General features: G+C 40.1%; 1 long non-coding RNA gene across 1 annotated transcript; it reads right to left on the reverse strand.

Moving 5' to 3' along the window:
* Nucleotides 1-23,598: 23,598 nt before the first annotated feature.
* Nucleotides 23,599-24,420, reverse strand: LOC119780895. Its single transcript, XR_005280467.1, has 2 exons — nucleotides 24,301-24,420; nucleotides 23,599-23,982 (listed from the first exon to the last, which is right to left on the reverse strand). It is a non-coding gene; the product is annotated as an uncharacterized LOC119780895 (long non-coding RNA).
* Between the last annotated feature and the right edge of the window lie 676 nt (nucleotides 24,421-25,096).

Consider the following 25,096-nt stretch of genomic DNA (forward strand, 5'->3'; position numbering starts at 1 on the left):
ATGCAGTAACTGCCACATATTTGTGATGGCAAGACACATGCAGTGTTTGAATGTCCAAACTAACCCCTAAATTCCTCAATCACTATATAGAGCTGGGACTATAGAGTGGTCTTTATAGTGAACTCAGTTAACTGACCGTTTGGACAGATAAACTGCGCCTGTGCCATCCTTGTTATTTGTTCCAGCTGTAGGGTAAGGATAGCAGTAGGTGACAGCGAGCTGCTGTGACAACAAATCCCATGATGCTTTGCGAGGAGATCTCGCCTGGAACAATTTGCTCCAGTTTCTTAGATTTGTTTAGGATACAGAAGTAATCTGGATCAACAGGAGCTCTCTGATCGACTTTTTAAGCAGACCCATGAAAACACAATTGCAGAAATCAGTAGTACTTCAAATTAGGTTTTTAAGATCTTGTTGAGACATTAGTTCTTTAATCCTAACGATGTTCCTTAGGTGATAAAAGGCAGAGTATGCCACCCTCTATATGTTCCTCTGAAGGTCTGAACTAGCCTGATTGTTGGTTTCTGGTATTGACTGAATCTGTGCTAGCTTTTAAAGTCCTAGGGAAGTCATATTTAAATTTTTAATCATTCTGGCTTAAACATGTTTATAAATGTACTCTTTATCACACAATATTGTCCCAAAAGTTTCTATTAAAATTTCTATTTAAAAAAAAATCCTTTCTTAAAATCTGTGGTGGTTTTTTTTGTTGTTGTTTCTGAAGGCCAGTTAGTTATACGTCAGCTTGTACACCTAAATTCGGCCAGTCATATATCGACGGTCATCTGTCAATAACATGTTTTTTTTGTCCATATCATCTTGATTCATATGTTACAGCTAATATACGCAACGTTTGAAATAAGAAATAGAATAATTTCCTTTCCCATTGAGTTCTGTCCCAGTGCTCACGGGGATGGACGTCTGTGTCTTCTGCAGGCGTAGAGCTAACAGAACTGGCAGCGTTGCGAGGCAAGGGCTCAAACATGTATGGCTGTAAGCCTTCTACACCAAACCAAGCCCCTACCACCTTGGCTTCCTCTTCCACAACAACTTCGTCCCCGCTTTTTCTTACAAGAAAGAACTTTCACTTTAATTGGAGCAATTTATTCTATGATTTCTGACATTTAAAAATGAAAATTATCTGGGTTTTCCATAAAAATCTGGTTAAAGATCTCAGTAGCACCACCATTAAAAATATGTTTCTCACTTTAATATGTGAAGACACAACACCCAAAACGGCTCTTTCAACTAAAAATACAAAAAAAGTTGTTTGCGCATCATGATGAAATGGTTACACATTATTTTGAGCAGCAAGAGTCATTTACTTGAAAAAATGTGTACGTTCCCTTCATTAAAGAAAGTATGACTCAATTAAATTAGGATTAAAAAGAGACCATTGTTTGTAGTGCTTTAGTCATATAGCCTATATGAATAATTCATTGAGATCTAGTAGTGGGTTAGGGTATTTGGCATTATACTCCCAATATGTAATCTCTTTCTCCACAACTGCATTTGCCTGCCTTCTAGGGTTTCTGTAAATGTTTTGATTAGATCTCTGAATTTAGAATCTCTGAAATGGCTCTTAGACATGACCATGAAAGATTATCACTTGAAAAACAGGAGAAGTGAAGTTACGGAGGTAGAATTTTTAATGTTGGCCAGTAACCATTTATATCAGGAGTAGAAGCAACATCATGGAAGGATGTAAAAAAAAAAAATAAAATATATATATATATATATATCTGAGATCCATTTAATCCCATATTATATACAGGTGCTGGTCATAAAATTAGAATATCATGAAAAAGTAGATTGATTTCAGTAATTCCATTTAAAAAGTGAAACTTGTATATTATATTCATACATTACATACAAACTCATATATTTCAGATGTTTATTTTGTTTAATTTTGATGATTACAAATGGGCAAGACACAAAAGGTCATCGCTAAAGAGGCTGGCTGTTCACAGAGCTCAGTGTCCAAGCACATTAATAGAGAGGCGAAGGGAAGGAAAAGATGTGGTCGAAAAAAGTGTACAAGCAAGAGAGATAACCGCACCCTGGAGAGGATTGTGAAACAAAACCCCTTCAAAAATGTGGGGGAGATTCACAAAGAGTGGACTGCAGCTGGAGTGAGTGCTTCAAGAACCACCACACACAGACGTATGAAAGACATGGGTTTCTGCTGTCGCATTCCTTGTGTCAAGCCACTCTTGAACCACAGACAGCGTCAGAAGCGTCTTGCCTGGGCTAAAGAGAAACAGGACTGGACTGCTGGTGAGTGGTCCAAAGTCATGTTCTCTGATGAAAGTAAATTTTGCATTTCCTTTGGAAATCAAGGTCCCAGAGTCTGGAGGAAAAGAAGAGAGGCACTTCATCCACGTTGCTTGAAGTCCAGTGTAAAGTTTCCACAGTCAGTGATGGTTTGGGGTGCCATGTCATCTGCTGGTGTTGGTCCATTGTGTTTTCTGAGGTCCAGGGTCAACGCAGCCACATACCAGGAAGTTTTAGAGCACTTCATGCTTCCTGCAGCTGACCAACTTTTTGGAGATGCAGATTTCATTTTCCAACAGGACTTGGCACCTGCACACAGTGCCAAAGCTACCAGTACCTGGTTGAAGGACCATGGTATCCCTGTTCTTAATTGGCCAGCAAACTCTCCTGACCTTAACCCCATAGAAAATCTATGGGGTATTGTGAAGAAGAAGATGCAATACACCAGACCCAACAATTCAGAAGAGCTAAAAGCCACTATTAGAGCAACCTGGGCTATCATAACACCTGAGCAGTGCCACAGACTGATCGACTCCATGCCACGCCGCATTGCTGCAGTAATACAGGCCAAAGGAGGCCCAACTAAATACTGAGTGCTGTACATGCTCATACTTTTCATGTTCATACTTTTCAGTTGGCCAACATTTCTATAAATCCTTTGTTTTTATTGGTCTTCAGTAATATTCTAATTTTCTGATATGATGAATTTGAGATTTTCATTTGTTGTCATTTGTAATCATCAAAATTAAACAAAATAAACATCTGAAATATATGAGTTTGTATGTAATGTATGAATATAATATACAAGTTTCACTTTTTAAATGGAATTACTGAAATCAATCTACTTTTTCATGATATTCTAATTTTATGACCAGCACCTGTATATATATATATATATATATATATATATATATATATATATATATATATATATATATATATATATATATATATATATATATATATATATATATATATATATATATATATATATATATATATATATAATATGGGATTAAATGGATGTCAGTTAATAATAACAATAGTATATATATATTTTTTTATCAGCACCTGTCATTTAAATCCCATAGCAAATAGGTTTCTAGATGTCCGTCTTCCATCTGCGGAATATTGCAAAAATGTGAAATATCTTATCCAGAGGTGCTTGCAGTAAGAAGGTTCCTGAGTTCGATTCCCGGCCCGGGGTCTTACTGCATGGATTTAGCATGTTCTCCCTGAGCATGTGTGGGTTCAGTCTGGTTATTCCAGCTTTGTCTCACAGTCCAAGAACATGATTTTTAGGTTAATAGGCTTCTCTAAATTCTCCTTAGGTGTTAGTGTGTGCATTGTATGTTCTCTGTCCTGTTTGCCTCCTGTCACCCTGCAATGAACTGGCGACCTGTCCAGGGTAAACCCCGTCTCTCGCCCATTGACAGCTGGAGATAGGCACCAACACCCCTAACAACTCTGCTTGGGATAAGCGAGACGAAAAATGCATGAATTATCCAGAAGTGTTAATGAGAAAGTAGTCCATGCGTTTGTTACTGGACTATTGTAATTCTTTACTATCAGACAGTCCAAACCGTAGTTAAAAGCCTTCAGTTGATCCAAAATGCTGCAGCCAGAGTTCTTGTGAAAATTAAAAAGAGAGATCATACCTTTCCTATCCTAGCTTCTCTAGCTTCTCTTTATTGGCTTCCTGTTAAATCCAGAATGGAATTTAAAACCCTCCTTCTCACATATAAAGCCACATCTCAGCGGAGCTGATTCCTGTCTACAAGCCTCTGGCCTGCAGAACTAAGCCGACCATCAGAAGAGTTTCAGGTCTGGACTGAGGAGGCCTCCTCTGCACTCCAGGACTGCTTTGAGCATACAGACTGGAGTGTGTTCAGGGACGGTGCAGATTTGGAGGAATACACATCGTCCGTTCTGTGCTACGTTCAGTTCTGCACCGACATTGTCCTCCCTGTTAAGACCATAAAAGTGTTTCCAAACCAGAAACCATGGCTGGACAGCACAGTACGGGCCCTGCTGAAAGCCCGGGATGCTGCCTACAGGTCTGGAGACAGGTTGGCTTATAACAGGGCCCGGTCGGAACTGAAAAAAGGTATTAAGCAGGCCAAGCTCCAGTATAAACAGAAGATTGAGGAATATTTCATCAACAATAACCCCCGTAGCATGTGGAGAGGCATTAAAACCATGACAGACTACAAACACAGCACTCAGCTGACCAGCTGCGACCCCACCCTGCCTGACACCTTAAATAGTTTCTTTGCCCGCTTTGACACGGCGGGCAGCAGAGAAGCTGTACATCTACCCCAACTGGAAGAGCAGCACCAGCCCCTCGTCTTACAGAAGTATCAGGTGACGTCCACCTTGAGGAGGATCAACACTCACAAAGCTCCAGGACCGGACAAGGTGTCAGGCCAGACGCTGAAAACCTGCGCCGACCAGCTGGCAGGAGTGTTTCTGGACATTTTCAATCTGTCCCTGCAGCTCGCCATGGTTCCTGAGTGCCTCAAGTCTTCCACCATCATCCCTGTACCGAAGAAGAGGTCCATCACCAGCCTGAACGATTACCGGCCCGTCGCTCTGACCCCGGTGATCATGAAGTGCTTTGAGAGGATTCTTCTGAGGTACATCAGAGACTTCATCCCCACAAACCTGGACAGCCTTCAGTTCGCCTACAGAGCGAACCGGTCAACAGAGGATGCTGTCTCCATCACTCTGCACACAGCCCTGACCCATCTGCAGCATCCCAACACCTACGTCAGGATGCTATTTGTAGACTTCAGCTCAGCATTTAACACCGTCATTCCAGACAAGCTGGTGCTGAAGCTACTTGAGGTGGGGCTGCCCGCTTCACTGTGCCAATGGATCAGAGATTTCCTCACCAACAGGCATCAGGTGGTGAGAATAAGTGGCTTAACATCGTCCCCACTGGTCCTCAACACAGGCACGCCGCAGGGCTGTGTGCTCAGTCCAGCTCTCTTCACCCTGTTTACACACGACTGCGTGGCCATCCACCCCACCAACACAGTCGTGAAGTACGCGGACGACACAACAGTAGTGGGTCTCATTTCAGACAACAACGAGACCCACTACAGAGAGGAGATCCTGCAGCTCACTCAGTGGTGTTCAGCCAACAACTTGGTGCTGAACACAGGGAAGACCAAGGAGGTCATTGTGGACTACAGAAGGTCCAGGAGGTCGGCTCACACTCCCCTTCTCATAGATGGAGAAGTGGTGGAACGGGTGGACAACATCAAGTTCCTGGGCCTCCACATCACGTCTGACTTCTCCTGGAATACAAACACCTCCCACCTGGTGAAGAAAACACAACAAAGGCTTTTCTTCCTCAGGAAACTGAGACGGGCTGGACTTTCCTCACGGCTGCTCGTGAACTTTTACAGGGCGATGATCGAGAGCATCCTCTGCCTCAACATGACTGTGTGGTATGGTAGCTGCACAGCACTGGAGAGGAAACAACTGACACGGGTGGTGAGAACAGCACAAGGCATTGTGGGATGTCCCCTCCCAGACCTGGACTCCATTTACACAGACCGGGTCAAGAAGAGAGCTGGATCCATAGCGATGGATTCCAGCCACCCGGGTCACAGATTGTTTGTGCCGCTGCCATCAGGCAAGCGGTACAGGAATATACGGACTACAACAAACAGACTGAGAAACAGTTTCTTCCCCACAGCCGTCAGAGCCATTACTCCCTGCCGTCTCCCCCTCTCACACATATCATAACAACCCCCCCCCACCCCCCCCCCCCCCCCCCACACACACACACAGCCATATTGTTCTGTACCTTGCACTGTCACATTTTCTGTGTTTTGCCATGATTGGACCTGCTGCTGCTTCTTTGGCATGGCTGAGTGCCTTTAGTTGATTTAGTAGTGTATGTTGTTATTATTATTGTTGTGTGTTTGCTTGTCTGTACTGTATATATTTGACCTTTTGCACGGGAGCTGCAATGGAAATTTCGTTGAATTCTGTTCAGTGACAATAAATGCTATCTATCTATCTATCTATCTTAAATGGCCAAGCTGTGTCTTATATCAGAGATATGATTGTTCCTTATATTTCTAAAAAAGGAACGGAAGGCAGATATTTTAGTTATCAGGCTCCTCTCCTGTGGAACCAACTACCAGTTTTGTAAGTAAGGGGGAACACACACTGCCCAGGCAGAACATGGCTGAATACAGAACAGTAAGGGCTTTTCTGTCTTTGCAAAGATATGAAAATAAAGTGCTGACTGAGTGAAATCCATCCATCTCCGTTTATTTAACTATGGTGAATAGTTGCATACTTTTTTCCCACTACAACAGTTAGTATTTGACTGCTTCTGTCTCCCTGAATCCCATTCGGCCTCGGCAGATGGCCGCTCACATTGAGCCTGGTTCTGCTGGAGGTTTCTTCCTGTTAAAAATAGTCTTTCTCCCCACTGTCGCTACAAGCATGCTTGGTGTGAGGGATTACTTTTGAGTCAATTAGTTGATGCAATCAGCTGGTTTTCCTTAGATAGAAAACTTTTAATCAATCTGACTGTATGATCTGTCTCTGTAAAGCGGGTTGAACAGGGTCTGGCGTTCCTACAGCATGTCAATCAGTGACAAGGCAATTTTAAGAGAAGTCGCTTGCCAAGTCGTTTGACCTGGGTTGACATGGTTCAGTGAGCTGTTCCCACTTCTACTAAAAGCTGATTGTTCTCGGGTTTGAAAGGCGTCTTTCAGCCAGTGGGAAAAGGGTATTAGGAATACCCACTGCTCTGGAAGCATTTTCTGATGTTGACTTTGGTTCTCTGTTGTCTTCTTTTTGCTGTTGTTATGTTCTCTGTTTTATTTCCCTCTTATCTCATGCAGGTGTAGAATCAAACTTCTAGGAGATACTGTATATCTTCTGTCTTGTCTACTGTTGTCTACCAAGGAGGTTATTTTTTTAGGAGAGCTTGAAGAGAGAGTGTGTGTGTGTGTGTTGGTCTGTCTGTCTTTGTACAAAATCACTTGAAAATTTATACATCAGATTTCAACAAAATTTTTACCACAGGCACTCCTTGTGTCAAGGAACCATTCATAAAAATTTTTTAATAATCCAGATGCTGTGTGAGTTTTAGCAATAGATTTAATTCCCAATATGAGGAAAAATGTGCTGCTTGGTGAACATCACTCCCAGAGTGCTTTTCTAGTTGCTGTGTTGATTTATTTGATCTCTTTTTATGCACTCTTTTCTGTCTCTATCTTTTTCTTGCTTCTGATATCTTCGTTCTTTCTTACCATCCTATCGTCTCTATTTCTGTTGTACACAATTTTACTCCCTAAATTATTTTAAATAAAGTTTCATATACATGTCGTAAGCGGAACCTTATGGCAACAACCATCATTTTCTTGTCGTGAAAGAAAATCTGTTGGGCTCTCATCTAGCTCTGGGACATGTATTCTCACAGACACAAAAAAACAATATATATATATATATATATAAGTTATATGGAGCGACCATAGCTCGCTCTCTTTTTTGTGTGGATAAAAATCCATTCTTCTGGCTTTATAAAACCTGCAGAGTTTAACCCCTTTATATTTATTTATTTTTCCAATGCAAACTCTGCAGAAGCAATAACAGCTTGCATGTGGTGTCTGTCTCTCAGAAAACTCATGGATTTGCTTTTCCGATTGGTTAATGCTTTGACACACCATAAGGACTGTTGGCCTGATCTAAACTCACCTTTAGGATTTAATTCAATTTCCTATTTAAACCCTTTTCCCACTGGCCGAAAAACACGTTTAAACACGGGAAAAATCGGCTCTCAGTACTAGTAGGAACATCTCACTGATCTGTATCAACCCGTGTCAAACGACTCAGCAAGCAACCTGTGTTAAAATTGCCTTGTTCTGATTGGCATGCTAATTTACATGAGCGCAACATACAGATGTCAAGACATCACACCAGTCACACTGGCGACATCATCAAAGCTAACCCTGTGATGATGCCATCAGACGGAGGCCAAGCAGCTTGCCAGAGGGGGGTTAGAACAAGCTTCTTTTGCCAATGGCAAGGGAGCCAAATGCCGATGGTTAATGGCTCGACCCAGGTTAGAAAAACCTTGGTTAACCGGCTAATTTCCTTGGGAAAGAGGCTTAAGTATTGAGACGGCCTCAACTCATTATGGAAATAATTAAATAATAATTTGAATAATTCAATTCAATTCAGTTTATTTATATAGCACCAAATTCACAACACATGTCATCTCAAGGCACTTTACAGTTCAACCAGATTATACAGTCAAATTGATACAAAGTTTTCTATCTAAGGAAAACCAGTTGATTGCATTGACTCATTGACTCAAATACAATCCCTCACACTAAGCATGCTTGTAGCGACAGTGGAGAGGAAAATCTCCCTTTTAACAGGAAGAAAGAAGAATAAATGTTTCACACCTGTAAAACTTTTATTTGTAAATTAAATTTTTATGCTTATTTTTAAAAGTTTTTAAATAAATGCATTCCTTTGTGTTATTACTCATAAAGATCATTATACAACACTTGAACTGACAAAATGTAACAAAAAGGTTATCAAATATGAATGCATTTGCACCTTACATTTTACAATCAGTATGCTAGCTGATTAATGTATAACTATTTGAGTTTTGATAAAAATATAGAGTATATTAGTTGAGCTGTGATGACTGGTGTTAGTCAGAGAGGACTACAAAATCAAATTCTCTATGGGCTCCCAAACAGCCAAGGACTGCTGCTATTTCCTGTGAATGGCAGCTTTGTCAACTGTAACTTATAAAAAGCTTGTCAGGAAGCCTTCACATTGACAGACATGCACAAACACACACAACCTGCTCTTAGTCCTTATGATTTATTCTATCTCCCTCTCTTTGGCTTCTGTCAACAGTGTCTGGTATTAAAACAAATCTGAAAAGCAGCCTTCGTTTCCAATTAGCATGCAGCAGAGACACCATCATTTTGCATGTGAATAAAAGAATCCGAGAGGATCAAAAATTAAACAACCTTGAAGAGTGACAGCTTCTGATTGTGTTTTAGAATACACCAACACACATTTGAATAAATCTGCTGTTAACATTTGCCTTCTGACTGAGGCTCTGCTGGTAGTATTTAAAATAAGAGGAAAATATTCAGAACTCTAGTTTGATTTCCACACTTTCAGTTGCAAGTGCAAATTAGAGACGGTTCACCTGGTCATGCATGTTTTATGAGCACATTTACTGAAGTGTGAAGGATCTATAGATGATGAAACATTAATAAAGAGATCAAAACAAATTACACTATTGTGTTTTTTATGAGTTCCCTGTGGATCTCCTGGGGCACAGTTGTTCCTGCTTGAAAGGCTGCAAACAAAAGAGCAACTGAAGCAGAAGGAGCTGCAGCAGCGGTGTTAATTCAGGTAAAATAAATGAAAAATGCATTCTGTGTAGGAACTAGATAGAGAGCTCAAATAACTTTGTGTGAGTGTCAAAAAAGTTGTTATTAGGCAGTCAGCATTTACAGTTATGAAAATAAAGTGAGATATCCCTTTTCTTTTCCTAATTAGGCAGGTAAAAATATAACTCCAACATTTAACACAGCTGAGTCTCAAAGTGAAGCTCAGAATCCTGAGAAAAAGAACTTAAATACATTTTACCTAAACTAAATCTAATATCACAAATTTAATGCTTTGCCACTTGCTCTGCACCCCTCAGACGTCTACTTTCAAGCAAAGTTTTATTTTAAAGTTTTATTTATTTATATTTTTTTTTACAAAATATTAAAGGTTATTTGATTTGGAGCCTTTTAACTTAATAATTTTAATGTAATTTAAGAGAGCTCACCTGCCTTTCTTTTTATCATTCAAGTTAAAATGCAGCTGTGTAGTGAGTGTGCCCATTAATGACGGACACCGCATTATCATACCTGTTTTTGAATGTTGTAATATAACCTGCGTATCAAGACCGCTGGTTATAAGCTTTAGATTTCCCCTTTCTCAGTTCAAACAAGCTTCCAAAAGTATTTTAAAAAAGAGTTTAAGTTTTGAAGGACATGCTTCGAGCAGCAACTCGGGTAAACCATCCAAGACTGCATTTTGTCTGACACAAAGTGATCTCCATAGTGAAGATGGCCGCTGTCCTGAATGCAGATATTCATATATTAGTATGCTTGTGAGTGGAGAGAACAATGATCACTGAGTCGCTGCGATGTCAAATGCTGAAGTGTGTGGGCTGCTGTCTTATCTAGCGATAACGAAGTGTTTCTGCCTTGGATAACAAGCGTTCTTTAAGTGCCGCCATTGTCATGTGCCCTTGTGTCTCACAGGGAAATCTTTAATAGCATACAATCATGAGACTCCCCATGTCAGCCTGTTATGTGCATAATGGCTTATTGCACCATGACACCTCTATAATCATAACAGGATGTGACACCCTCCCTTCTGTTTTTGGGATTCACACACACCCCCACACACACACACACTAAATAAAAAATGTGCACAGTCTTGGATGGTGCATTAATTTGGTGTGACTTCTGTATCTACTTTATCTGCTCCACTAATGCCACGGCGTGTGCCTCAGCAGGAATTTTATTGGCACAGCTCAGCGAATGCCGTCACATTATTTAGTGGTCCAAATGAATCTATGGTCTGTGAAATCCTTCAAGGGGTGCAATGATGAGCCATCAAAGTTCAGCTCTGGCTTTAACAGCAATAAAACACACTGATAAAGTAAGGGCATCGAATATGCTGACACACTGGAATATGAAAAGCTGCCATTGCACAGTTAGGATGCATGGTGCTTCCTTTGCACCACCCTCCTCATTTTTCTAAAAGTATATTTTTCTTTTAAGGACGTAAAGTTCATAAATTCTCTGAGGCACCCAGAGCATGTACATGCACAGCATGTAGGCAACAGCTAATGTTTACTTATTCTTTCTGTAAATATTATTTTTTCTTCTAACTGGCTGAATAGGTAGTTATATAACAGTTAAATAATATGTATAAGACAAAAAAACTTATTACATTTTTAACTAGTTTCCATTTATGCGCATTTCAGGGGACTCTAGAAAAAGAAATGCATTGGATGGACCTCTCATGTAAAAGATTGATACAAGTCATTTCATTAGAAGCAAAAATAATTATATATTTCTTTGCTCTTCAAATTATTTTTACAACTGAAACTCTTTGTTATTTTTTATTTTTTTTCCAGATTGTGCTATATCTTATTGGGTTGTATTCATGTGAAGACTGAAAAATTATTTTGCAAAATTGTGAAGTAAAGAATTACGTACGCATTCAAAATCTAAAAAAATGAGGCATGAATACATGAGGTATAGCCCTATACAGAATCAAAATGCCAATACTTTCATACTTGCACTTACCTATCATATAAATAGCGTATAATTAAATTCCCAGCATCATGAAGACGATCATAAAGAAAGACCAAGGAACAAAGAAGATACAGTAGTTCAGGGAGGAAGCAGTGGAGAGCCTAGTTGAAGAGATACATTTAAAAAAAAATCTCTACTTTCAAACATAATTGGAAAATGGGAAGAAATTGGTCAGCAGAAAATCAGATGTCGTGGTCAAATACCCTTAATTTAAGACATTTTAACTCATTTTTAGATAATTTTTGCAGTGTGCAAAGGTGGAAGCACTTCTAACATTGGTCAGTTATGGAGGATTGGTAAGAAAAAAGAAAGATAAAAGAAAGATATAAGTAGAGCTGTTGAAGGTTTAACACTTACATGCACACAAGAATAAAAAAAAAAAGTGAATAAACTGAATACCTGAATATTTTGGCCTAGATGCAAAGCTCTATGATGCAACAGAAAGGGCAATTCTGGAAGAAAAACTCAATATTTCCAATCCCAAAAGACTTGAATGGTTCATTTCAGCAGTATGTCAACCCAAAGCACAATCTACGTTTTTTTATTTATTTATTTTTTACATCAGAACATGTTTCTGTTGTAGAAATGCCAAGTTAAAGTCCAGAACTACCTCCAACTGAGAATCTATCCCGACACCTTAATATTCAAGCTCACAGATGCTTGAAATGCAGTCTGGCTATGCAAAATACAGCATGGATGATGCAAGGAATGAATGAAATATGAGAAATAGGAAAATGAATTGTTTAACCATTCTCATTGTAATGCTGAATGAGTTGATGTTTCCATTTTAATTATGGTGATTTCCATACTTGTGTTTGCATTACTCTGGCTGCTTAACCTTGTCACCATGTGCTAAAACTGTTGAATTGAGTAAATTTAATGAAAAATAGTGACATCCTTTAAGGTTATGTAGATGTCAGTATGAGTGTCGTGTGCACAGCATAGCTGGGGAGAACATCCAGCTGTTGAAAAGGCAGTGATTAAAACAGCTTCCACACCCTTCATTTTGCAGGTTCATCCTTTGAAATGTGGAACACAATGCAGTTACATATGTAAGCTTGCTATTAATTAACAAGGATACAAAGCTTTGCATAAGATCCCTCTGCTCTTGGTCTTGTAATACTGTTGCATGGTTGAAGTACAAGTAATTAAGGGATTTTTTTATGTATCAGAAGAAGGCAACTGAGTAAGCATTCTATTGTCAGTGGTAATGAAAAAAAATGTAGGGATGCAGTAAGAATACGTCCCCTTAGTAATGGCTATTTTGAAAATAATAAATAGATAATGTACTGACAGACTGCCCACTGTTGCCATCACAAAGTAAACAAGCACATTTCTCATCTAAACTTTTCCAAATGGCCAGCATCTGTTAGGTTTCAAACATTATGGTAATTAATGAGAAAGGTACATTATGTTGCGCTGTTCATTTGATAATATCCCACACAAAAGTACAATAAAATTATTTCTCAGAAATGGTCGATTTCCTAAACACATCCACCATCTGGTTTTATCTACCTCCACCAAGACCATCACAAGGTAACAAAGATAAACTCAACACACAGCTGTGCAAACACACAATAACTGATAAGGGCAATTAGAAAACCCAATTAACCTACAGTAACCTAACAGTCATTTTTTTGGACTGTGGGAAGAAGCCCAACGATCTAGGAAGAACCAATGGTTGTACAGCCTCGGACTGGGGTTTGAACCCAGGTCCTTTTCACTGTAAGGCAACAACTTCCAACTGCACCGCTATCCAGTTATGACAAGCATAAAGTTATGCTCTCAGTGAGCCTTGATTATACACTGATTATTAGCTCCTCCGAAATATAATAATGCTCCATATCCTATCTCACTTTCTATCAGTGTGTAGATTTTCCAGATGGACCAAAGTTCAGATGGGTTAAAAATGCAAGTTTACAACAGCAAGCAAAACAAACATGAGAGACAGTAGGAAAAACAGCATTAGGAACACAGGTTCCAAAAACCAGAGGGATGCAGCAATGGAACATAAGCAGACTGATGGAGAAAACTGGCAATGACCAACAATAACCAGTAAGCCTATGAACAGGGGAAGTTTGGCAAAATGCCTCAAAGAAACAGACAAAAGTAATCAGGTGGAAAGAGGAACATGTGAGACAAATGAAGGCAGGGGGGGCTGAGGGAAGAGAGCTAATGAACAAGAGCTGAGCAGAGAAAAAAACAGAAGAGAAATCAAACAAATAACAAGAAACGTGAATAAACACAATAATAAGACAAAATCATAATCCGGCAACAAATGAACTAAAAAATCTTCATAATTTACTAATAATGAGGGCGAGAATGCAGAACAACCAGTAAATCAGGAAATTTTTGCTTTCTCTATTTTAAGCAGACCAACCAGATGTACAGCTCCATTGTAACCCTAATGAGTCTATCAGTGTCTTACAAGGTGTTATTCAACCATTTAGATTTAATGTTATTAAGAGATGTCCCTATGTGACTGACTCTTCAGCAGTGGTTTCAAAAGTACACATATTTGTTACTTAAGTAGAAGTATAGATACTGCAGTTTAAAAACACTCTGCTAAAAATTGAAGTATCAACTTGACCTCTTTACTCAAGTAAAAGTGAAAAAGTAGGTGCTCCAAAAACTACTTAAAGTATAAAAGTATGAAGTAATCTTAAAAAAAAAAAAAGCCAGATGCCACTATATGAATTGAAAGCTCAATCTGTTGACTATTTTGAAAAATTCTTTGAGAAAGGGTCAAGGATGAGGGAGATCTTGTTGGTCTCCATCTCCAACTCCTCATACGCTCTCACCCGTGTCCGACCTTTTAGACATTTCAAAATTTTTTTCTGAATCCTACATTGTAGCATGGCTTAGACAATTCACCTTTGCAGTTTGAAAAACACCTGCTTGCTTCTGAAGATTTCCTTTAGAATCAGGACAAATTTGATGAATAGCTAACCAATGAGTGTTTGCGTTATATGCCTTATCCAATTGCATTAGTTTTCACTAGATGTGGATGGCGCCAATGATCTGCATTGGATGGAGCACATGAAGTGAAAAACTGAAGCCAAGAATAACGAGTAATGTTTGGTTTAAAAATGTAAGGAATAAGAGTACAGATACTTGTGTGAAAATGTAATGAGTAGAAGTCAGAAGAAAGAAGAAAACTAAGTAATGGAGTAAAGTATAGATACCTAAAAAGTGTACTTAAGTAAAGTAATGAAGTATTTGTACTTTGTTACTTGACACCTCTGCTCTTCAGGCATCCTTTGGATTGACTAAAACCATGGAGTAAGTCCCAGTCTTGTGTAACCACTAGTGTAACTTACGAATAGATAAGTTGAGAAACTTAGATTTCAATGTTGAAGTTACAGTTAGTTTATCTTCCTAAGTTCAAAAAGGAGGATAATAAGCACAAACAACCATATTATCAAGAATGAACAGATTATTTAATGCAACTTGAAACAGAATGTTACTGTACAGTTCTTTTTCCCAACATAAAGTGTCCACCTTTTTTATATCAGGCAGTATATTTTCTTTTGGTTCAGATTCCTTATAGTTCAGTTCGTCCTTTGGAAGTTTTTTTTTTTTTTTTTAGTTCAGTAATTTAAGTCAGTCAGTCAAGTCTTTGTTAAATGGCCATGTGTTTCTTTGGATTCCAAAATCTTCTCTTATCCAGTGCAAAGTAGGCAGCGGATCCAGCAGTCCCAGGTCTTGGGTTGAAACCTGGAGCTCAGCAATCCAATCCAGGCCTGCGATGATGTGCAGCTGGACAGTCTTCAAAGTTGAATGGGGTTCTAAAAAAAACCCACCTGCATATATATAGAACTTAATTAAAGGAATAGTACACCCAAAACATGATTAGCCTTCATTTTCTACTCACCCCCATGCTGAACAACACCCTGGAGTACTTTTATGATATCTCAAATGCATCTGGAGATCTGGGAGGCTTCTTGCTGTCTGCTGACATTCAAATAATGGAGGTCTATGGTGCCCGAGACAGAAAGGTCCATAAAAGTCCACAAAAAACGTGTCAATATTCCTCCATACTGCTCGTCCAATGTATTCCAAGTGTTCTGAGTGGGTAGCATCCAGAATTTACTCGAAACGAAGTCATTTAGAATGTTTTTAGAGCATAAACAGTAGTGTATAGGATTTCCTGAAAGCGCGCACATTAGCGTTCACGACGCTACGGAAGCCGGCAGACCAAACCAGATGAAAGTGCGCATTCAGCGTCTGCTCTGCCGATAATGCAAGGGTAGAAGAAGAAATGTGCTGTTTACCTGTGCAAAGAAAGAAACAACGAAAGAAAAATGTCTGAGGACTTCATTGTTGAGGAAGAGCAGGAGTTCTTTGCCGAGCTGAATGCGCTGGTTTGGTCTGCCGGCTTCCGTAGGCTCGTGAGCGCGCATGTGCGCGCTTTCAGGAAATCCTATACACTACTGTTTATGCTCTAAAAACATTCAAAATGACTTCGTTTCGAGTAAATTCTGGATGCTACCCACTCAGGAAACTTGGATTACATTGGACGAGCAGTATGGAGGAATATTGACACGTTTTTTGTGGACTTTTATGGACCTTTCTGTCTCGGTCACCATAGACCTCCATTATTTGAATGTCAGCAGACAGCAAGAAGCCTCCCAGATCTCCAGATGCATTTGAGATATCACAAAAGTATTCCAGAGTGTTGTTCAGCATGGGGGTGAGTAGAAAATGAAGGCTAATCATGTTTTGGGTGTACTATTCCTTTAACTATTAAGTTTCAAAAGTATGCAGGAAGCAATAAATTCCATTTATCACAAAAATAATATTCAACTAATGGCAAGCTTGCAAAACAAACGTATCACACTGTATCCGACCTCTTAGTTTGTACATAACAAAAAATACAATACAGTGAAAATCATCATTTTAATCTCACACATTTCTCCGATTGGTTTTATTTACGTTTCTCTGTTCTTCCTTGTCGGAATATATGAGCAGTAATGCCTGTGAAGCCAGTTAGCATTAGCTTGATTTCGGTTGCAAAAACACGTTACAACACTCACCAGAGAAAATCACAGTAAAAATGTGTTTTACTGCCAGGGATCAGGTCACGGATCTTCTTTTCTCTTAACCGTTACCGGAATTGATCAAGAATTTATCTATAGCATGCAGTAATTCCCACAACGTGCTACAACCAGCTACGGTTTTCTTCTTCTTCTAATAATTTTCTGCTGTCTAAACCAGAGTGTAACTCACAAGCCACCTGCTGGCGGTTTCTGGTATGACAAGAAAACTCAAAATGAAAATATAAACTGAATTGCTGGGAACATTAAATAACAAAACAAAATCCTACAGAAATAAAATACTACTAACAGTATCACACATATACATGTGGGTTACATCCTCCCCCCATTAATTGCATGCGTCCCTGCATGTCAACATCTCCTAAGCATCAAATACAGGGGCATAAAAGTCACGTTCAAGGGCTATTTGTAGTGCTTTGTCTAAGCCACCAAGTAAAGACTGCATAACTACCACAAGTGGGTTTCCTAAGGATGGGTAGGTGAGTCTCTTGGGATGGGTTCTTTCTCTTGTTGATCTCCTTACTTCAACATTCTCTTCATGGTTGTCCGTCCCAATAGGGATAACAGTTTCAGATGTTTCAGGGTTGTCAATATCTATTATGACATGGTCTGGTGGTTGGATGGACATTCAAGGTGTGGGTGACTGGATTAACTCACCCTTGAGCTGCTGCTCTTCTGATATGGTCTCTTTTGGCTCTTGTGGCTCAAATGGTGAAGCTTCAGGATTAAGTGATGGCACTGAAACATGTTCATTTGTCACGTCCTGTTCTGTATTGTCAGTTTCTGTTCTCTCACTGGCAAGTTCATTTGTGTCCAACATTTGGTCTTCAGATCCAATTTGCATGTCTCTGTGCTGTTCATCATCGTTTCGGGTTCCAACATCAGTCAACATCTTTGTTGGAGGATAGTAATAATACTCCACATCTTCATCCTCGCTGTCCAGCAGCGAATCCTCTGGAACTTCATTTCCAGCACCTCTTTTTGTTGCACTTGACTGTAGTCTTTTAGACTGCCTTGTTTGGGTTTGTGTTATGGGCTCAGGTTGCTCTTTTGCAACTGACAGAAAACCACAGGGCAGTAACAAGTCTCTATGCAAGACTCTTTCTGGACCCACATCATCAAAGGGAGCTACTACATAAACAGGGAGGTCTTCTATCTGTTTGATCACTTTGTAAACAGTGTTAGTCCACCTGTTGGAAATCTTGTGTTTACCACGGAGACCTACATTTTTCACTAACACACGATCTCCCACTTCGAGCTTAGACTCCCTCACCTTGTTTTCAAATCTCTGTTTGTTGTAAGAGGCAGTCTTTTCGCTATGTTCAATAGCAATGTTGTAGCTCTCTGTCAAACTGTCTCTGAGGCCTTTTACATACTGACTATGTGTTTCGCCCCTCCCAGTAGGCTTGTCGAGTATAAAATGCAATGTCAATGGGTAAGTTTGGTTGTCTTCCAAACATGAGCTGATAAGGTGAGTATCCAGTCGTGTCATTTTTGTGTGCAATTATAGGCATGCACCAATGGCTGCACAAAATCTCTCCACCTTAACTTATCCTCTTCTTGTAAGGTGCCCAACATGGCAAGGAGTGTCCTGTTAAATCTTTCCACAGGATTGCCACGTGGATGATAAGGAGTCGTTCTTGTTTTTTTTATTCCAAGCAGATTGCATAGCTATCTGATCAGTGTGGACTCAAAATCCCGGCCCTGATCACTATGCAAACGCTCCGGCAGGCCATAGTGAATAAAAAAATTATTCCACAAGGCTTTGGCCACGGTTTTTGCTTTTTGGTCAACTGTGGGTACTGCCACTGCGTACTTGGTGAAGTGGTCAGTGATTACGAGTATATTTTTTGACCCTTTTTCATCAGATTCCAAGGACAGGTAGTCCATGCAGACTAGCTCCAGCGGTCTGTTGGTACAAATGTTCACCAAAGGGGCACTGTGTTCAGCTCTGGCACCTCTCACATGTGTGTATTTTGTTGTTTATGTCAGTGAGCATGCGTGGCCAATAAAAGCGTGCACGAACCAGATCTGTGGTGCGATCTACACCCATATGTCCCATACAGTCATGTAGGCTGTCCAAAGCCTCATTTCGAAAAGTCCTCGGCAGAACTAGTTGGAAAGATGGTACACCATTTAGAAGTCTTTTCCGGTAAAGCACTTCATCTCTCATAACTAGTTGGTCCCATAGCCGTAACATGAGCTGGACTTCTCTGTCTTCCTTTTGTCGCGTCCTGTGAGGTGGTCTCCTCCCCCCCATTAACAAAGTTATGACCCTGCTGATGGATGGGTCTTTCTTCTGCTCTAAAGCCCAGTCACGTTGAGACATTTGTGGTAAAGTGCATGAGCCGGGCAAAATGTCTGTGTGGCTGTAATCTGTTGGAATAGCATTTGCATCAATAGCAACACACTCAATAAAGCCAAGGAAGGGCAACTCAGACTGTGGTTGAAATTCTGAGTGGACAATGTGTCGTTGGCATATTGCACGTACTACTTCTGGAGAAACAGTTACGTTCTGAGTGATGTCAGACATGAACCGGTCAATACGGTCGTCCTCATCTTTAGCAGAGTTGTCCATTTCATCTTGTACATGAGGTCTGCGGGAGAGACCGTCGGCAACTTGGTTTGATTTTCCAGCCCTGTACTGAATACGAAAGTCAAAGGTGGCAAGTGCAGCCAACCATCTGTGACCAGCTGCATCTAACTTGGCGGACGTCAGGACATATGTTAAAGGGTTATTGTCCGTCACAACAGTAAACTTGGCACCATAGAGATAATCGAAAAACTTGTCCGTTACTGCCCATTTTAGGGCAAGGAACTCCAGTTTATGTGTTGGGTATCTTTTTTCACAGTTGGACAGACCCCGGCTTGCAAAAGCTATTACCCTCAGATGCCCATCTGCACCAAGTCCATGAATGCTTGCATCCGTATGAAGGATGTAGGGCTGTTTAGCATCTGCAAAGCCTAAAACTGGAGCTGTTGTCAGTTTGTGTATCAGAGTGTTGAAGTCCACTTATCAGCAAAAGGTCTCCTTGGATCTATAGTAGAGCTGTGCTTTGTTCCTGCTCTGTTAGACCTTCTGGGGGGGTAACAACCTGCAGTGAGATCATTTAAGGGCCTTGCGATTTTAGAGTAGTCCTTAATGAACCTCCTGTAATAGCCTGCAAACCCTAAAAATGATTTGAGCTCTTTTATGTTTCTGGGTTTTGGCCAGGTGGTGAGGGCAGCCATTTTTTCAGGGTCAGTCTCCACGCCTTTCTCTGAGACAATGTGACCGAGATATTTAACAGACTTCCTGAAAAAATGGCACTTGTCCGGGGAAAGTTTGAGTCCAAATTCTCTGAGTTTTGACAGGACACGCATGAGGCGCTCCTCATGCTCCTCCAATGAACTTGAAAACACAATGAGGTCGTCTAGAAAGACTAGGACCTCTTTGAGGTTGAGACTTCCCATGCACTTTTCCATAACACGTTGAAATGTGCTAGGCGCATTGGTAACTCCCTGGGGCATTCTATTAAACTCCCAAAATCCCACAGGAGTAACAAATGCTGTCTTATGTTTGTCACTTTCCTCAACCTCAACTTGATAATATCCAGACTTTAAGTCCATAACAGAAAACCATTTTGAGCCTATTAAGGCTGAAAAAGCTTCTTCAATGTTTGGTAGGGCGTATGCATCTTTGATGGTTTGATTGTTTAATTTTCTGTAATCGACGCATAACCTAATGGCCCCGTTTTTCTTTTTAACCACCACAATCGGTGATGCGAATGGACTCTCAGATTCACGAATAACATTAGCCTCACAAAGTTCTTTTAAATGCTGTCTGACAGCTTCATAGTCCGAGGGGTGTATAGGTCTGGGTCGTTGTTTGAATGGAGTTGCATCCGAAAGTCGAATGTGATGCTTCACAGCAGTTGTGTGTCCATAATCCAAATCATGCATGGCAAAAACATCTGACATTGAGTTGAGCTTTTCCATAATTCTCTGCCTCCATTCTTCGGAGAGAGGAGTATCAGTTAAGTCAAACTTAAGTGGGCTGTCTGTGGTGGTTTTGATGTTATCAAACTCGCCAACAGACTTTGGAGAATGAGAGCTAGTCCTTGTGTTACTACTCAAGCCTGAAGCTAAAGAGCACACTGACAAGGGGGCATACAGTTCAGCCACTGTTTGACCAGCAGGGATTCTGATTGTATGAGCACTCTCGTTCTTGACCAGAATAGGAAGCTCAAAGGAAGCCTTTGAGGGAGCTGTCATAATGTAGTTGCAAAATAGGAAACCCCCAGGCAAGCATGATGCTGTGGATTCTACTAGCAGAGGACTACCTGGGTTTATATCAACATGTCTGGCATAGCCTGTCAATACAGCTTTTTCACCAGCTGGTACTGCGACACATTTTCTGCTCAACAGCTTAACTTTTCCTGTTTTACCACTTCTCTTATCAACTTTGATTTTGTTGAACATGGTTTGGATCACTGGAATGCTGTCACAATGTCTGACACTTGTGTCTGACTCTTTGTAGGATGTGAATGTCTCATAAAGCACATCTAAAACATTTGTCCCAATGAGAACTGGAATCTCTTGGTTTGATCTGCAGTCTGGTACAATGAGTGCTAGGGTATTCACTTCCTCAGGTCTCCCAGTAACCTCTTTTGGAAAACACAAATTGAGTTCTATGTAACCCAAGTAGGGTACTTGCTGACCCCCTGCGCCCTCTATGTCAAGCAATTTGGCCACAGACTGAATCGGGCGTGCAGGTAGGTGTAGTTTGTGAAATGTCTCTGATACTGTGGTTACCTGGGAGCCAGAATCTAGAAGACACACGCTGTGAACCCCATCAATAGTCAAGCTAGCAGTACGTTTTGACCCAACCAGAGCACTCAAAAGAGCCTCCTCCAATAATGCTGAACAGGAGTTGGTAATGTCATCTATTTGTTTCAGTCTTTTGTTCTTTTGGTTATCTTGTGCTGGCTTTGGACTTTGCTCCGAATTGGGACTAAACTCTGGTAAGGTCTCAGTGCGTCCCTCTACTGAAACCCTGTCCAGTTTAAAGCTGGGGCATATTTAGCTTGCCACTCTTGCTGTTTCGCCTTTAATTCTTTGTTCTTTTTATCAACAAGGTCTTTGTTTGGAACATTGATGCATTCTCGGGCAATGTGGTTATTTTCACCACATTTAAAACAAAACCACGCTTTTGGAGCCGATCTGTGTACAGGTTGATGTGCTTGCAGTTCTGTAAAATGTGGTGGTTGAGGTTCTGAAGCACTGGCATGTTTCTGTTCGTGTTTCTTCCGTCTTTGGGCTCTTTTTTCAGTTAGCTGTAATTTAAGTTCAGCCACTTGTTTCCTTAAGTTCTCAGTCTCTGTTATATATTTCTGCATTAAATCTGTGTCTTGATTAGTTGTGGGGGTGGGATCTGGAATGCCATGAAACTGGGCAAGAGGTTTTGCTTTAAACCCTCCAAGGTGACGTTGCATTCTGTCTACTTTTAGAGATCTTTCTTCTTCAGTTCTTAATTCAAGAAGAAGCTCTGAAAAATTTGGGGCAGGATCATTTCTCAGTTTCTGTTGCAGGGTCAACAGTAAAGTCTGGTCCCAGCAACCACGCACAAACTGTTTGTAAAGTTGTCTATTAGCATTGGCCTCACTTACACCACCCCGTCTGATCGCAGTGCTGAGAAGTGTCTGCAGTCTCTGAATGTATTCAGATGCATTCTCACCTGCGTCCTGATGAGTACTGAGGAACCTGGCAAAGATCTCCTCCCCATCGTCAACAAGGCCATAGGCTGACTGGAGGAGTTTTACATAGTCTTGAGGAGGTGACTGAGAGCCTAGTTGTCTTACAATGTCTGCTGCGGGCAACAGTAAGCTCTCCAGAATCAGTCGTCGCTGCACATCCATTGTATAACCATCCTGAAACATAAGTTCAACATGTAAACACCATGTTTCAAAATCCACTTCACCAGGCGGTTTAGGAACTCTGCCTGAGAAGGAACGCAGTCTCTTGGAGCCTGGAGCTGTCGTAGCTTCACTCTTAATGACATGCTCCACTATTATTCGTTGTACATCTGGTGGGTTTAGTATGTCAGAGTCTAGGGTTGTGGCAGTGCCCTTGGCTTGTTCTTTTGGTCGTACTGCCTGTCCCTTTCTTGTCCTCTTAAGCTTCTCAGTTCCACCTTGTGATTTGGAGACAGATTTTAATGGCTTACTGGGTGGAGGTTGTGGTTTTTGAGGACTGAATATAACAGATGATCCACTGCTGTCTGATTCACTTCCAGTACTATCTGAGCTACCCCGTTCATTCTGCACAGTTTTAAAGGAACATGTGGCTTCAGGGTTTTCATCAATGGCTGACTGTGATTGTGTGGGAGTAGTTAAAACCTCAACTCTGTCCAAACACCATTTTGAGACTGGGTTCTTAGGAGACTGTATCACAGAGGGGAAACTGATGAGCTTTAGCGACTCTTCTGAGCTCAACAATCACTTGATAGTCTTTGAGTCTCACTATTTTACTGACACTACCATATAATGATACAGCCTCTACAATGTCTTCATCTGTGTCATCATCAAGTATGCCCTTCAAAAGGATTGATTTTCTGTCATTTACACCATGCTCGCTACCAATGTCAGCAACAGAAGCCATATTTTGTCTGGTTATTATCAGACAATATTTGATCACTGTGATCAAATAACACACTGATCACTAATCAATTATTTATATTGGTTGTTTATAGCCTAAAATCCTCCTGGCTGGCTCGCCACTTATGTAACCACTAGTGTAACTTACGAATAGATAAGTTGAGAAACTTAGATTTCAATGTTGAAGTTACAGTTAGTTTATCTTTCTAAGTTCAAAAAGGAGGATAATAAGCACAAACAACCATATTATCAAGAATGAACAGATTATTTAATACAACTTGAAACAGAATGTTACTGTACAGTTCTTTTTCCCAACATAAAGTGTCCACCTTTTTTATATCAGGCAGTGTATTTTCTTTTGGTACAGATTCCTTATAGTTCAGTTCGTCCTTTGGAAGTTTAGTTTTTTTTTTTTAGTTCAGTAATTTAAGTCAGTCAGTCAAGTCTTTGTTAAATGGCCATGTGTTTCTTTGGATTCAAAATCTTATCTTATCCAGTGCAAAGTAGGCAGCGGCTCCAGCAGTCCCAGGTCTTGGGTTGAAACCTGGAGCTCAGCAATCCAATCCAGGCCTGCGATGATGTGCAGCTGGACAGTCTTCAAAGTTGAATGGGGTTCTAAAAAAAACCCACCTGCATATATATAGAACTTAATTAACTATTAAGTTTCAAAAGTATGCAGGAAGCAATAAATTCCATTTATCACAAAAATAATATTCAACTAATGGCAAGCTTGCAAAACAAACGTATCACACTGTATCCGACCTCTTAGTTTGTACATAACAAAAAATACAATACAGTGAAAATCATCATTTTAATCTCACACATTTCTCCGATTGGTTTTATTTACGTCTCTCTGTTCTTCCTTGTCGGAATATATGAGCAGTAATGCCTGTGACGCCAGTGAGCATTAGCTTGATTTCGGTTGCAAAAACACGTTACAACACTCACCAGAGAAAATCACAGTAAAAATATGTTTTACTGCCAGGGATCAGGTCACGGATCTTCTTTTCTCTTAACCGTTACCGGAATTGATCAAGAATTTATCTTATAGCATGCAGTAATTTCCACAAGGTGCTACAACCAGCTACGGTTTTCTTCTTCTTCTAATAATTTTCTGCTGTCTAAACCAGAGTGTAACTCACAAGCCACCTGCTGGCGGTTTCTGGTATGACAAGAAAACTCAAATTGAAAATATAAACTGAATTGCTGGGAACATTAAATAACAAAACAAAATCCTACAGAAATAAAATACTACTAACAGTATCACACATATACATGTGGGTTACACTTGGAATATAGGTAGAAAAGCAAAACGTAGTGTGGTTTTAGACATTGTTTTATTTCTAATGCTGAATTTTATAGCAGAAAAAAGAATAAAGAGGAGCTCACCATTAATGGAACATGTAGCCTACATTACCCACATTTTATTATTTTTTATTTTGCTTGATTTGTCACAGAAAAAAAATAACAGACGGATTGGCAGTTCACACAATAAGACCACAGTATAAAGATATTTACATTTTAGGATCACACAGAAAGGCAGAGCTATATTCCTCTCTGTTGTGACCAGATTGCACTTATTTTATTGTGATGACAATTTGTTGTTATATTATAGACAACATAACCAATATGCTGATTAATTTATGAATTATTATCACTGACGAATGACATGTGAAACTTTTGGCATCATTAATACCCTGAAACGAAGGTTTTTAATTTCTTTATTTAATAGTGAAAAATAGTT

This window comes from Cyprinodon tularosa, unplaced genomic scaffold (genome assembly GCF_016077235.1).
Source record: "Cyprinodon tularosa strain WSP-4 unplaced genomic scaffold, ASM1607723v1 ctg1675, whole genome shotgun sequence".
NCBI lineage: Eukaryota > Metazoa > Chordata > Actinopteri > Cyprinodontiformes > Cyprinodontidae > Cyprinodon > Cyprinodon tularosa.